The sequence below is a fragment of the Bos grunniens genome, chromosome 4 (genome assembly GCF_055505025.1).
Source record: "Bos grunniens cultivar Pamir isolate PY7600 chromosome 4, Bosgru_T2T1.0, whole genome shotgun sequence".
NCBI lineage: Eukaryota > Metazoa > Chordata > Mammalia > Artiodactyla > Bovidae > Bos > Bos grunniens.
In genome coordinates this window covers 4,251,287-4,264,101 of record NC_141168.1, presented here as the reverse complement: position 1 = coordinate 4,264,101, position 12,815 = coordinate 4,251,287, and the positions used below count along the sequence as shown (strand labels likewise).

General features: G+C 46.8%; 1 long non-coding RNA gene across 1 annotated transcript; it reads left to right on the top strand.

The window, feature by feature from the left end:
- Positions 1-1,572: 1,572 nt before the first annotated feature.
- LOC147373404 (uncharacterized) lies at positions 1,573-3,473 on the top strand. Its single transcript, XR_015161871.1, has 2 exons — positions 1,573-1,759; positions 2,269-3,473. It is a non-coding gene; the product is annotated as an uncharacterized LOC147373404 (long non-coding RNA).
- Positions 3,474-12,815: the final 9,342 nt, after the last annotated feature.

The following is a 12,815-nucleotide window of genomic DNA, read 5'->3' as shown; positions in this document are numbered from 1 at the left end:
GTAAAATATTAATGCCCTATTTACTGAGGTCTGGAGAAGGAAATGACAACCCACTCCAGTGTTCTTGCCTGGAGAATCCCGTGGACAGAGGAGCCTGGTGGGCTGCTGTCCATGGGGTTGCACAGAGTCAGAATTGACTTAGCAGCAGCATTTACTGAGGTCACATGAAGGGCATTTGGAAGCTGCTGCAATAATTCATTTTGGTGGCTCTGTTAACACCTTTACTTTTCATTTTATCTTCTTAAAACCTTTCATCACATCATTTTTTGACTGTCTGTTCAACTGGGGATCCCCAATGAAGAGTTGGTGTTACTATTAATTACGCCCAGTGCTTTATATTCTTTCTGTATCACAGGAGCTCACCCACGGTGCCCTGTCCGCTACTTAAGCAGAGGAGAACTTCTGGGTCACCAATAGCTCCATGTCAGGGCAGCTCATGTTAGAATCCAAACCCCTTTTCCCCAAGCTCAGGCATCTCCTTCTGCCTTTTTCTGAATGATCTCATCCAGTTATGTTCCGGTGGTTCCCAAGTTGATATCTCAGCCTCAGATCTCTGGACTCTGTACCAAAGCCCCTCTCACGTACCTCCTGGGCTTACCAAAATGGGCTTAGCCAAAGCAGAGCTGACTCACTCCTTCTGAAATGGAGCAACACCCTACGGGGCCTTCCCAGAATAGACCCTCCCCCACCCCATGTTAGCAGCCTGCCTTTTGTCTGTGCAAAAACCAGCCAAAGGGTAAATCCAATCACAAGTGAGAAAATGTAGAAGCAAAGGAAAGCAGTCAGAAAGACCAGATAATCACAGTTGAGTATTAAGCCAAGTCAAGGACCTTCAGTGCCTCCTCAAGGGCTATAGATAATGTTCTGAGCCATATTCTTTGAGCTCTTTTATATTTACTGAAACCCCCTGCCAGGCAGAAGAAGTTGACTAATGATGACCAGACTGTAGCCATGACATAAGCTGCCACAATTCTGAGAACTAGCCTTAAAGAAATGGGGCTCGTGGCCCCAAAGGAAGTTCAGACCCTGGAACTGAAGATTAGTCAAAGTCAGAGTGTTAGTCACTCAGTTGTGTCTGACTCTTTGTGACCCCGTGGACTTCAGCCCTCCAGGCTTCTCTGTCCATGGGATTCTCCAGGCAAGAATACTGGAGTGGGTTGCCATTCCCTTCTCCAGGAGATCTTCCCTACCCGGGGATCGAACCCAGGTCTCCAGCATTGCAGGCAGATTCTTTACCACCTGAACCACCAGGGGAGCCCTGATTAACTGGACTTAAAACAACCAAGATGACGCTGCTCAGACCACTGGTGACCAACTGCAAGATGGCCATCGGAGCCGACTGTGCCCTCCCTCTGCCCACGCACCCCTGAGTCTCCCCTTACAAGCTCTTGCCCCCTGATTGTCAGGAGGGGAGTTGACTTTTGCACTCAGTCTGCCTTCTCCCCGGTTGCTGACCTCCTGAATAAAGCAGCCTTGCCTTTCTACCAACACTTCCCTCTCAAATATAGGCTTTCCAGCGACAAGTAGCCACACCCGAGTTCAGCAACACTTCCGAAGTTTCTTTTTCCTTAGACTCCCTAATCTCTGTGGAATGATGGAACCATCGTTCATGCTGAGGGTCAAGGTCGAAGGCTTGGCTGATCCTGGGTTTCTCACTTCCCTCCCCACATCACAGCCCGTCACACCATCAACAAGCAGCTCGGGCTTCAGCCTCTCCTTGACTGACAGCTTCTCTTCTCCTTGAGGACTTTCACTTCAGGTACGTCCCCCATCCTCTCGTACCTGGACCAGAAATTGTGTCCTTCTTGGCTTCCCCGCCTCCACTCTGGGTCAGACACAGATCTTTCTCTTTATAGCCTCTGGAGTGCTCTTTTTAGACACAGGTCAGGTCACTTCACTTAACAGCATCTCACTGTACTGGGATAAAACCCAATGTCTTACCTGACACTGCCTTCTTACCTGCTGCAGAGCCTCACAGCCTCACCTGTCCCCTGCCCTCCTAGAGTCTGCTCTAACCTGGCCTCTCTGGGGTCCCTGCAACACATCAGCCTTATTCAACCTTTCACCTGCTTTTCCTCCACCTGGGGCTCTCTGCCTTAGATGCTGGCTCCCTCTTTCTGGAGTGTTCTTCTAGACTCTTCCTCTAAAATCATTCTTTACTCTCTTCCCCTTGGCCCAATAACATGACACCTCCATAGCGCTTCACTAACTGTTGATAGTATCTACTTACTGGCGGCTCAGTGGTAAAGAATCCACCTGTCCGTGCAGGAGACGCAGGTTCGATCCCTGGATTGGGAAGATCACCTGGAGGAGGACATGGCAACCCACCCCAGGATTCTTGCCTGGAAGATTCCGTGGACAGAGGAGCCTGGTGGGCTACAGTCCATGGGGTCACAAAGAATTGGACATGACTTAGCGACTAATCAATGCAGCGATGCAAAAAGCAACTCGGATCTAGTACCTTTCTTAAATCATACAGTGTATGTATCGGTTGGAGTGACTGCAGTCTGTCTCCATCATTGGGACGTCAGCTCCCCAGGGGATCTTTCCTCGTTTGGGTTCTGTGCTCTACTGAACCTGGATGGGAGGGATTAATGTGGGGCCAGAATTGCTCAGAGCGCAATCTTTTAAAAAAGCTTTTGGATATCTCTCTTTATCTTTTTGGGCTTCCCTGGTGGCTCAGTTGGTAAAAAATCTGCCTGCAATGCAGGAGACCCAGGTTCGGTCCCTGGGTCGGGAAGATCCCCTGGAGAAGGGAATGCCTACCCACTCCAGTATTCTTGCCTGGAGAATCCCATGAACAGAGAAGCCTGGCGGGCTACTGTCCATGGGGTTGCAAAGATCTTTTTAAAGTTTGCACTTGAAAGTAATTCAGTGCATAAATATACAAACTGATAATGAATTTGAACTAAGGGAATGGAGCGAAGCACAGCAGGGTTACTGAGAAGTCCTGTGCGGATGGTCACAGGATAAACAAAATGATATGTGTCAATCCCCACTTGTTGTGGCAACATTGTAAGATGCAGATTCATAAACTGAGGTCAAAAGTTCTTTCTCATGCACGGTGTTCAGAAAGGGAGAAATCCATGCACTGTTACATGACTGTCCGCAATTTTGTCTCAATGCTGTTATGTTTTGATGACTATTTTAAATCAGTTTCCCTGCCTCATCCACCACTTTGGCTCAGACCTCCTCTCAGAGTCCACTGAGCACCGTGGACATTCCCCTAAGCACTCATTAACGTGACAGTGTCCACTCGATGCTGCCCAAAACCGCTTACCTGAGAACCCTGGGTTCGATTAGGAATTCAGAACTTTTCAGAGTTTAAGAAACTAACTCTGTGCTTTTGCTGTATGTTGGGTCACGCCCTCAGTGGTGTCTGGGGTAGCACCCTGTCATTGAAATCAGGATGGTTTCTGCGAAAAATTATATCCAAACTAGATGGGATAAATAAAATGATCGATTGCTTCATATCGATTCTGGTAAATTCTGCCACCAGCTGAGTTCAGGTCACGTAAGATTTTGTTGCCAAGTGTGTTTGAGAGAGCTTGGTGGAGTTGGAAATTACAGGTTGCGTATGAGGAGATCGAGACCAAGTCACGATATAAACACACACAAGTGAATGGATAGGAGTCATCGCCTGGAGTGCAGTTATAAAGTGGCGTGGGGTCACTTGGAGGGGGGATCGCTTAAATCCATGGGGCAGAGGCTTCAGGAAGGGGCTGTACCTGCAGCTGCTCTGTGGCCTGAGAGCCCCTGCACACAGCCCCATCCGCCCAGCCTGCGCCCAAGCTCACTTTCCTGTTTCATTTTGGGGCCAAAATAGCTCTTTGAAGTTGGTGCTTAGAAGGATTTAGAGATACTAAAAATTGCAGCATTTCCTGCAGAGCTATTTGTGAGAAGAAAGCCATGGAGGTAGAGAAGTGGGTTGTTGAAAATAATAGGGTGAACTTGAAAAGGGGAAATAAAAGTGAGGATTAAAATAAGGGCAATCTGCCTCATATTGAAATTCTCAACACCAGTGCTCTCCGAGGAGTTCTGCTTTCATTTTTCTTAAGGGCTAGCAAATTAAACTTTTGAAATTATATGTGTATATGTATGTATATGCATGTGGTATACACACACACACACACACACACGAGTGCATGCTCAGTCGTGTCCAACTCTTTGTGACCTCATGGACCATCAGATTCCTCCATCCACGCAATTTTCCAGGCAAGAACACTGGAGGAGGTTGCCATTTCCTTCTCCAGAGGATCTTCCTGACCCAGGGATCAAACTCGTGTCTACTGCGTTGCAGGCAGATTCTTTACTGCTGAGCTACCCGTGAAGCCCCAATGTATATACTGTATGTGTGTATATATTTTACGTATGTATACATTTTTAATGGGGCTTCCCAAGTGGCGCTGGTGGTAAGAACCCGCCTGCAATGCTGGAGACCTAAGAGACACAGTTCGATCTCTGGGTTGGAAAGACCTCCTAGAGCAGGACGTGATAGCCCACTCTAGTGTTCTTGCCTGGAGAATCCCACGGACAGAGGAGCCTGGCGGGCCACAGTCTATGGATGGCAAAGAGTTGACGTGACTGAAGTGACTTAGCATGCATGCATACATTTTTAGATGTACATAGAAAACACATTTACATGTAACCTATTAATATACATTTATATAATATATAAGTACATTTACATATAATATGTATACATTTTACAGAAATGTGCTATTGAACTGTGAAGAGTTCCATTCTCCATGCAATCCCTAAGATATCCTCGTTAAGACTCTAATCAGGCCCTTGACAGCTATTCTGCCTTAAGAAAAACAGTAAACCTGTGGAATAACCTGAAAACAGATGAGTATAAACATCTTCAGTTGAGCCTTGCGGCATCATGACGTCTACGGAAAAACCTGCTGTCCTGTTTGCTGGGAACCAAGCAGGAAGGCCCCTCCTCCAGCAGTAACTCTGTTTATAACAGTTTTCTGTGTCGAACTGCGTTTAAGTCAAGTTCCATTTTTCTCGTCTTCAAAAGAACGAGTCTCAGTTACACATTGTGGTTCTTTTCAGCTCTTAATATATCCACTGTGATTTGATCTAGAATGTATCAAAGTAACCCTTCAAAGGACTGATGTTGAAGCTGAAACTCCAATACTTTGGCCACCTGATGCAAAGAGCTGACTCATTGGAAAAGACCCTGATGCTGGGAAGGATTGAGGGCAGAAGGAGAAGGGGACGACAGAGGATGAGACGGTTGGATGGCATCACCGACTAAATGGACATGTGTTTGAGTAAACTTCGGGAGTTGGTGATGGACAGGGAGGTCAGTTGTGTTCGACTCTTTGCGACCCCATAGACTGTAGCCTACCAGGCTCCTCCGTCCATGAAAGTTTCCAGGCAAGAGTACTGGAGTGGGGTGTCATTCCCTTCTCCAGGAAGCTTTGCAGGGAAGCCCTTTATTAATGCGCACTTGGGAGTTAGTGCTCCAAATTACAGAACACAGCAAATATCCCATATGGAGCTCTGAGTAATGAAGGGAGGTGGGTTCAGCTGGTTCTGGGGGGGGGTTCTTATTTGCAATGCATTACCCAAATCTTCACATTTGAGAGTTATATACTAGAAATACAGAGTTTCTTAAGAATGCCAAAAATCTAGTCACATCTCTTATTTTCTGAATAGCCAGAGAGGACACTTGCTTTTGATATTCATTGAAAACTCCTGTAGGAGCCCCGCTTCCCTCTCCATACCTGCCAGCTGTGTGTGTTAGAACTGTGTCATCAGGAGAGGATCCTTTCAAGTTTCAGGAGCGCCTTCAAACCACAGGAAGCTTTTTTGAACAGCTCTTTGTTATTGTTCAGTCGCTAAGTCGTGTTCGACTTTTTGCGACCCCAGGGTCTGCAGCACCCCAGGCCTCCCTGTCCTTCACTAACTCTCGGAGTTTGCTCAAACTCAAGTCCATTGAGTCAATGATACCATCCAAACATCTCATCCTCTGTCACTTCCTTCTCCTCCTTCCTTCAGTCTTTCTCAGCATCAGGGTCTTTTCCAGTGAGTTGGCTCTTTGCATCAGGTGGCCAAAGGATTGGAGCTTTAGCATCAGTCCTTCCAATGAATATTCAGTGTTGATTTCCCTTAGAATTGATCATTTTGATCTCCTTGCAGTCCAATGGACTCTCAAGAGTCTTCTCCAACACCACAGTTGGAAAGTGTTAATTCTTTGGCACTCTGCCTTCTTTATGGTCCAACTCTTACATCTGTACATGACTACTGGAGAAACCATAGCTTTGACTATCTGGACTTTTGTCAGCAAAGTGATGTTTCTGCTTTTTAATACACTGTCTAGTTGAACAGCTGTATTGAGTTATAATTTGCATAGTGTATTTTAAGTGTATGATTCAGTGAAATAGTACATGTACAGACTTCTATTACCATCATCAAATCTAACTTACATTTTCCTCCCTCTAAAGGAAGCTCATCTCATTTCACAGGCTTCCTTTCAAAGTGGTTCTTGGAAAACTCACTTGTTCCTGTTCTGCTCAGATAAAGATATCAAGGTTCGTGTTCTTAGTTCATAGGGTCAGCAAATGTGACCCTGCAGAAGGTTCTCAGCTAGTGCATTGTGAATTAGAAAGCACTGATCAGATGTTGGGATTTTTTTAGATCATCGTGTCTATGCTTGAAGTTCTTCCCTCCTCTCTCTCAGAACTCTTGCTTTTATTTATAAGTGAAAATGTCAAATTGTCATTGATACTGTCTAGCTAAAATTGCTAATATACCTTATAGTTATAATAAGTAAGGTATTTAGCTGCTAACAGCAGACCTGTTTTTAACCTATGTGCTCTCTTGGAAGGAGGGTGGGCATTGGTTCTTATAAACTTGCTGGTCAATGTGTTGAGGGAAACACACAGAAATCAGTCTCAGGCTTAAGTGGGGAGCGCAGAATTTCAGTTCCGTATAGCACAGAAACCCACCCTTCCCAAATGTTATAGTAACTGGCCAAGCATACAAGGGGGACTTCTCAGGTGGTCCTGGTGGTAAAGAACCCGCCTGCCAGTGTCAGAGATGTAAGAGACAGGAGTTCGATCCCTAGGTTGGGAAGATTCCCCTGGAAGAGGAAATGGCCACCCACTCCAGTATTCTTGTCAAGAATCCCATGGACAGAAGAGCCTGGCGGGCTCTGGTCCATAGGTTGCAGAGTTGGACAGCACTTAAGTGATTTAGCACTCACCCAGATGTACAACGAGCGTGTCCAAAGTGATTCCACTGCATGAAAGGTCAAGATGGTGGACCGTTTTCTGGCCTCTTTAGGGCTGTCCGAGAGCAGGGTGTCCTGGATGACCCCCGGCCCTTCCTGACGCCAGGTGTGTCTTCCTCTCATCTCACTTGCAGCTGTCAGTGCAGCCAGCCTCTCCTGGAAGCGGTTTGATTACCTCGTATCCACTCTTCTTTGACTGGCCAATAATTTTAACAAGGTCTTTTTTAGAGAAGTTTTTTCTTTCTAGCAAAAAGTTAGGGCTTCCCTGGTGGCTCCGTGGTAAAGAATCTACCCACAATGCAGGAGACTCGGGGTTCGGTCCCTGGGTTGGGAGTATCCCCTGGAGGAGGGAATGGCAACCCACTCCAGTACTCTTGCCCGGATAATACCAAGGACAGAGGGGCCTGGAGGGCTGCAATCCATGGGGTCACGGAACAGTTGACTTAGCAATTAAACAACAACAACTCAAAGTTAGGTAGGTGGGAATTGAGAGGGTTAAGGGTCGACCTGAAGGCAGAGATGCACTTTGAGATGCTTTTGGAGCACTTTGAGGAGGGTCAGGCCCGGGGGGTGGCACTTAGGTGGGGGATGAAGCAGATGGAAGGCAGCACTGGCCACCGGTGCTGGGTGGGGCCCATGGCTTTGGCCACCTGCACCTGCTCGATTCTGTGCTGCCTGGTACAAGATCCCGGTGCTGCTTTCTGTAGTTTTGGTAAAAGACACTACCTCATAGTGTTTGAAACTATAAGCCAATAATACCTTTAGACATGTCTTCTAAAGGATTAATACATCAGAATTTGAGAAAGTGAAATCAGTAGACATGAGTAAGCCTCTTACCTGGACCAGGAGCTGTGACTCTGGGATAACTGTCTCCTGTATTCATGATTCCAAAGACACGTGTTCTAGGAACCGGTGGGGTCTGAACAGTCTGACATGTCTTTTTCCCTTATACATCTTCTCCTTTATTTTCAAGTATTCATCAGAGTGAAGGGGCTGCCTTTAGCTCACACTTGCTCTTACTTTCAAATCTCCAAAAAGGAATGAACATATTTACCTTCTATTTTGTACATTTTATTACTATGTGAGTGTGCCTCTGGGTGTGTCTGTGTGTGTGTGTTTAAAGAAAAAATTTCTGATGAAATTTCTTTTCTGACTTATGTATCTTTTGCTGACTCCTGTGACATGTGATGGCTTCCCCGATAGCTCAGTTGGTAAAGAATCTGCCTGCAGTGCAGGAGCTGCTGCTGCTGTGTCGCTTCAGTCGTGTCCGACTCTGTGCGACCCCATAGACGGCAGCCCACCAGGCCCGCGCCGCCCCCCCCAACCCCATCTCTGGGATTCTCCAGGCAAGAACACTGGAGTGGGTTGCCATTTCCTTCTCCAATGATGGAAGTGAAAAGTGAAAGTGGAGACCCTGGTTCAATTCCTGGGTTGGGAAGATCCCCTGGAGAAGGGATAGGCTACCCTCTCCAGTATTCTTGGGCTTCCCTTGTGACTCAGCTGGTTAAGAATCTGTCTGCAATGTGGGAGACCTGGGTTCGATCCCTGAGTTGGGAAGATCTGCTGTAGAAGGGAAAGGCTACCCACTCCAGGATTCTTGGGTGTGATTTTTGTCTCCATGTAATCCACGGATGTGGCATCACTGACTTACCATCACAGGTGGGCTAGTGGGACAAACTAGCCCAGGGTTTTCAGACTGAAATGTGCATTGGGTTCATCCGAAAATCTTGCTAAAATGGGTCTTGCTAAAATTGGTCTGGGGTGGGGCCTGGGCTTCTGCATTTCTAGCAAACCCCAGGGTGAGGCCCTTGCCAGATCTTTCAGCCGCACTCTAAGCAGTGAGTCTTCCAGGGCCCAGGGTTTGGTGAGGCAGACAGGTTTCCCCAAAGAGTCTCATGCACCTCACTGCCTGGGGATTAGGGCGCCTGCCCATCAGAGGGGAATCAGGGGGCGTCTATTCAGGGATGGAAGACCTGCTTGGATCAGAGATTCCCTCTTTCCTGAGGCTTACCAGTGTTAGATAGTTTGGCCACCTGATGGGAAGAGCCAACTCATTGAATAAGACCCTGATGCTGGGAAAGACTGAACGCAGGAGGAGAAGGGGACGACAGAGGATGAGATGGTTGGATGGCATCACCGGCTCGATGGACATGAGTTTAAGCAAACTCTGGGAGATGGTGGAAGACAGGGGAGTCTGGCTGCTGCAGTCTGTGGGGTCAAAAAGAGTCAGATACAACTTAGCGACTGAATACCAACACCACCAATGTTTAACTCCATTCAGCGTGTGACAGTACATACTGTAAGACATACATGTAACCTGGAGGAAATTTTAAACCCCTGGTTGTTTTACAAATAGGTCATTGGGGTCGACCTTTCCCATCTGTCTGGACCAGGTGCTGAGGGTATACGGTCTCGAGGAGCGTGGAAACAGCCAGGAAGTGGCTGACAGATCTCTCCCGCCCAGACACTTGGGCTTCCCCAGGTGTATCAAGGCTCTGGGAAGATAGGAATTAAGTGTCTCCATTCAGCAAAGATTGATGAAACCTTACTGCAGACTCAGGGACCTTCGGTGGATTATATAGGACTGTTCCCATCCATGTGCTAAGAGTGGGCTAAGCCTCCTACTTAAAAACAGTGCTTTTGTTTTAATCTTTCATATTTCCATCATTTCCAGTTGCACCAGGCTTAAGTCTCAGCAAACATATAAATTGCTTTTATCTTTCTAGTGACGGGAAAATAAAAATTTCAAAGACTTTTCCAAGATTTTGACACCACAATTTTAACACCTTTAGTTGCACAGTTTGAAAAATTGCATATTTTCAACAAACATCTTATTTGATCACTCGTGATGTTTCTTCTGTCAGCTTGGAAGAGCTATGAAAGGCTGCAGGCTGTGCGTCTGATATACTAGTTGCAGTTTGAAACCAGTGAGAACACACTTCCTCTGGCACACTTGGGGCTCGTAAACAGACCTGTTGCGTTAATAGCACGTTGAGTTTATCCCCCACGGGATTGTGGCAGGTACCATTTTCTGGAAATAACGATTGTTAATTATCATGTCTTATTTGTCTCTACAATAGGATCTTAGGATTCTTTGTTGTGGAGACAGGCACTTAAAGGAGTGAAATATCATTTTAAATAGCTTGTTTGAAGATTTCTTCATTATTCCTTACTATAAAATTGTGAAAACAGTTTATCATTAAAGACTCCTTTCAGCTGAATATCTTTCACTGCCTTAAAATGACTGATGATAATAGTTAATCATATGGCCATTTCTACCAAGGCAAAAAAAGAGGTGATTTTTTAACTTAAGTAAGTTGGCTTACAGTGCTGTGTGAATTTCTCTCTACAAACTGACTCAGTTACACATGTACACATTCTTTTTCATATTGTTTTCTATCAGTTTATCTCAGGAGATTGGATATAGTTCCCTGTGCTATACATCAGGGCCTTGTTGTTTATCCATTTTAAATGTAATAGTTTGCATTTGCTGCTGCTGCTAAGTCGCTTCAGTCGTGTCTGACTCTGTGCGACCCCATAGACAGCAGCCCATCAGGCTCCTTCGTCCCTGGGATTCTCCAGGCAAGAACACTGGAGTGGGTTGCCATTTCCTTCTCCAGTGCATGAAAGTGAAAAGTGAAAGTGAAATTGCTCAGTCGTGTCTGACTCTTAGCGACCTCATGGACTGCATCCCACCAGGCTCCTCTGTCCATGGGAGTTTTCAGGCAAGAGTACTGGAGTGGGTTGCCAGTGCCTTCTCCTAGTTTGCACTTACCAACCCCAAATTCCCTGTCCATAAGGAAAGAGATTGGGGGAGGAGGGAAAGGGAGGGGAGGATCTCTGTTCTCTGAAGTGGAGGATGCTCCCAGATCCCAGATCACCAGGACGGTCCTCACCTCAGTCCATATTTAGGTGGTCATTTTATCTTAGCTGTTATTAATACCATTAGTGTCACCAATTCAACTGCTAAGTGAAATGTACTAAGGAAGTCCCCTGTCAGTTTGAAAACCTGAGTTTTAGGGGCTTAAATAGTGGTGTTCACCCACAGGATCTGAGGGGCTCTGGTGGGTTGTGTTTGTTTATGGACTGATTATGTTTGTTGCTCACCAAGCTGTTCTTTTCTTCACTCTTGCAGTAGACTTGGTTTCCAGTGTTTCAGGGGCGCAGCAAAGTGGTCTGTGATTGTTCACAATCATTCAGTTCCTGGCTCCATAGACTCGGCCATACAGCTGGTATTAATCCCCAAAACGCAGGAGAAAGGGATGGCTTCACCTCTACGCAGAGGCGTTCAGAGCCTGCGTCTGCTTCTCTGCATCTCTTCTCTCCTGCCTGGAGATCAGCCGTCAGCACCGTCTGGGTGGAGGCTGTGCTATCGGCCTGGGCCCCAGGGTGGAGACGACCCTGAGTAGAGCCACTGCTGACCGCGGTGTTGATGAACATTTAGCAAAAGCCAGAAGCAAGCCCTGTTCTTGCAAAGCCTCTGGGAGGCCGTTGTTACTGCAGCACAGCCTAACGGATACTGCCTGACACCAGAGGCCTTGAGTGCTGACCTTCTGACGTCCTAGATTTATGTTTATATAAAAATGTGTTGCTGTCGTTCAGTCGCTAAGTCATGTCTGAACCTTTGTAACCTTATGGACAGCAGCATGCCAGGCTTCCCTGTCCTTTCATGATCTCTGGGAGTTTGCTTAAACTCATGTCCACTGATTCAGTGATGCCATCCAACCATCTCATCCTCACCCCCTTCTCCTATTACCTTCAATCCTTCCCAGCATCAGGGTCTTTTCCAGTGAGTCAGCTCTTCCCATCAGGTGGCCAAAGTGTTGGAGCTTCAGCTTCAGCATCATTCCTTCCAATGAAAAATCAGGATTGATTTCCTTTGGGATTGACTGGTTTGCTCTCCTTGCTGTCCAAAGGACTCTCAAGAGTCTTCTCCAGTCGTGTTCCATTGTTCAAAAGAAGGATTAAATGCAGCTTAAAAAACCCATCCAACGTCATGGAATTAACATGCACACATTATTTAACCTGCACACCAAATTATTTGAGCAAAAGAAATGAGGACAGAAAAATAAATCCAGGGCAAGCCCGATACTCCTAAATGGGAGGAAACCTGGAGGCGTCTGCCCCGGGCAAGCAGCCTGTGGTTCTGGCTCTTTCTGGAAGTTGTTACAGAGAGGTCACATGTTGTTCGGGCTTCAGGAGACCCCTTGCTTTCATCGCAGGTGAGCAGAGCACACGACAAATAATAGCAGAGTGGGAATTCAGATGCTTTATTAATAGCTGAGCAGGTTCACAAGAGCGTCTGCAGCGGAGTGCTGGATGCGGGCACGGCACGTAAGGCCCTGGCTAGAGACAGACTCCCATGTCCTTCTGTTCCCTTTGAACTCCGACGTCTCAGTCTTGGTTCCAGCAGCCCAAAGTGCCTGCCAGGGGAGAGGGACAAGCAGCAGTGAGGAGCAGGCTGTGGCCATGGTTGCACACCCAGCTGTGTCCCCCGCGAGCAAACGTGAAAAAGCAGAGCTGTGACAGAACCTGCCATCAGCTCTGCCTACACCGGGAAGCAGAAAGC